Below are 3,296 nucleotides of genomic sequence, written 5' to 3' on the forward strand. Positions count from 1 at the left end.
CCCTGCTGTTCTATCTATAATACGAGAAAGAAAAGGCAGACTGAGCATAAAGCAGAGATAAGGAATTTGGCCTAGTGATAGGCTTTCAGTGAATAATAGTTTAAGCAAAACAACTTTGTGGGATAAAATCAGCCACCAGTCCTCCAAGGTTGGCAGTGGTGGGGACCCATTTTTCTCCCAGAGCTCATGTTCCTGTGGGTCACTCTCCAGGGAATGTTGCTGCCTTAGGCCCACCTGCCTGACTAGCTCCAGGCCTGCTTGGCTGTGCCTTAGGAGCCTAGCTGTGCAGGAGTCCAGGGGAGAGATCACATGCCGGGGTTAGAGTGGGAGTTGTGGCAGAAACCATGCTAGTTACTTCCAACAAAGGGTGTTAACACATTTCGTACCGCATAGAAATCTCTAAGACATACGCCAGGGACCGCACGTTTTTGGGCAAACTGCACGTTATTTAAATCATCATAACTACAGATCATAATGCACTTTAGGTGTTGTTTTTCAATAATTATAACATTTTTATTTACAAAAACAATTAAACAATTAAAGTTCCTAGTACTTTTTTAACGTATGGTACTGCGTAAAACATTTTCCTCTATGAAGAGGGACCAAACAAAATTTACGTAAGTATCTAGATTCGCTCCTTTTTCCATGGGCGGCACAAACTCTGCAGGCTCTCGTAGGAAATTTTTTCTTTCCACTCGCTGGAATACACGTAGGTTCATGCTGCTTCATATCACCTGACAACCTTTTGGGTGAATCTTTACGAGGTGCTCTCCTTGCACCCCCAGGGGAAGGGCTGGACAGATTTGTCTCTGGTTCCGGAGAGCCTTCATTATTGTCATCCGTTATCCAGTCTCTCGCCACCAATAGCAGAAACTGTTTATACTTCATTTTTGCTTGTGGATTGAGGACGTTGTACACTCAATGAATTGAAAAGTCCACAGTTTATAAGGTACAACACTACTTTTTTTGTCCATTTCATCGTTTTCCTTAGAATGGAACAACACGAAAGGAAGTGTATCAGTTTCGTTGGTTTCCTTCCTTTTTCTGAGAGAGGGCATTTCTAAAAGCGCCAGGAACTTGAAGACGAAGACTATTCGAATGACCAAAATACAATGTAACTGCAATGCTTTATGGGTTCGTGAAATTATATAGTTTTTCGTAGATTGACCTGCACGGTTTCCACCATTGAGATCGCTTCATTCGATGTGGACAAGACAGTGTGTTGACATCTAAGATCCATAACAGATGGCGCGTGAAAAACGAGAAAACTGGTGAGCGGTCCTTAACAGATGGCGCGCGAAACACGAGAAAGCTCGTGAGCGGTACGAAAGGTGTTAAGTATGGGAAATTGGTTACAAAAGTATTGGAAGGGCTGAAGAAACAAAAGGGAGGGTAGAGGGTGCTGAAGGGATGCAGGTTAAAGGGGTGGCACCCACTGCAGTGCAGGGAGAGGTGCACAGTGTCTGGAGTGGCCGTGGAGGGGCCACATGAGCACGGCCGATGCGGAGACCTGGTCCCACTGCTGCAGAGAGCAATGGCTGCCTGTCCTTCCTCCCATCTTCTCACGTCTTGCCAGGGCTCCCATTGCCAGAAATTAACAGCTGGCAGGGAAATCTGGAAAATCCAGCACATAAAGCATAGTATAGAAGGGAGAGGGTCGGGGTTGAGGCAACAGAGAAATAACCAGGAGAGGAAGAACCGACAAAATGTGGTGATAGATTGGATGTGGGAGGTGAAAGGAAAGAATCGAGGATGACTCCCAGGTTTTTGGGCTTGAGGAACTGGATAATAGGGGAAGGTGGGGCAAGAATTGATTGAGGGAAAAATTACATTAAAATGCTAGACTGTCTGCCTAACATACATGATAAACCACATAGAAAGGAGGGGAGTCATTTCTTAGAATCCTAACCAACTGTGAGGCTCACATTATGCTGGAATGTGAGGAGCAGGGCTTTGGAGCTCAGGCCTCCCCCTGACACCGGGTCTGCACCAGGTGCTGCGCGCTCGGTGGATTTCATTAATGCTCACACTTAACTCATCGGGAAAAGAGAAGCAAAATGTGATGGGAGCTCAGATTCTCCACTAGGTTTTAGGGAACAGTCAGATTGGCTTCTTTGGCTAGAGCTGAGTGAGACTCCGCACTGAGATAGAGTTCCTTTCTGTCATTCATGGTAGTTCTGTTCTGTAAGTAGCCATGAACACTGAATTAACAAATACTGAACCATTGCTCCTGGGGAAATACGGGGTTAGATTCCTTTGTGCCTCTGGTCGCAACATTTTCATTTGCCAGCCATTGGTTCGTTGAGTTCACAGCCACCAGCACTTGTCCAGTGAAACTTGTCTCACACTCTCTCCACCAGGCACATCACATCCTTACACTTAGGAACACTAGACAGCCGCTCGGAACCATGCCCGGGGCCGTTTCAAACCGTAAAATCGTGCATTGGCTAGACCTTGACAAGGGCCCTGCTTACAATGTGAGAGCTGGAGCCAGGGGCCCTGGGCGCCTGGGCAGCCTCTAAGTTTCACTGCTGTGAGCATGTTTGCAGATAATCACGAAAACACTGCACACATTGGCTTTGAGGTTGCAAATAAAGTATAGCGTGTGTGTGAATTCACAAATATGGAATCTTCAAATTATGAGGATTAACTGTACCTCCTCCCTAACTTACTGGTTAACAGGTAGGCCTTCTAGCTTTTCTCGCTACTTCAGCACACCCACCCACCATAGCTCTCCAGTGATCATCTTCAGACAATGTTTTCATCATGGGCTCCTTTCTTCTCTTTAACAATCTGTAGTTACTCCCTTTTGGCTTGCTCTGTGGCCTGGGGAAAATCAATTTAACTTCTATGCCTCAGTTAATCTATCTAGGAATCAGTTACAATAAACACTAACAGCCCTAGCCGGTTTGGCTCAGTGGATAGAGCGTCGGCGTGCAGACTGAAGGGTCCCATGTTCGATTCCAGCCAAGGGCACATGCCTGGGTTGTGGGCTCAATCCCAGTAGGGGGCATGCAGGAAGCAGCCAATCAATGATTCTCTCTCATCATTGATGTTTCTATCTATTTCTCCCTCTCCCTTCCTCTCTGAAATCAATAAAGAAATATATTTTAGCCCTGACCGGTTTGGCTCAGCGGATAGAGCGTCGGCCTGTGGACTCAGGGATCCCGGGTTCGATTCCGGTCAAGGGCATTGCGGGCACATTCCCAGTGGGGGGCGTGCAGGGAGCGGCTGATCGATGTTTCTCTCTCATCGATGTTTCTGGCTCTCTGTCCCTCTCCCCTCCTCTCTGTAAA

This window comes from Myotis lucifugus, unplaced genomic scaffold (genome assembly GCF_000147115.1).
Source record: "Myotis lucifugus unplaced genomic scaffold, Myoluc2.0 scaffold_561, whole genome shotgun sequence".
NCBI classification, from domain to species: domain Eukaryota; kingdom Metazoa; phylum Chordata; class Mammalia; order Chiroptera; family Vespertilionidae; genus Myotis; species Myotis lucifugus.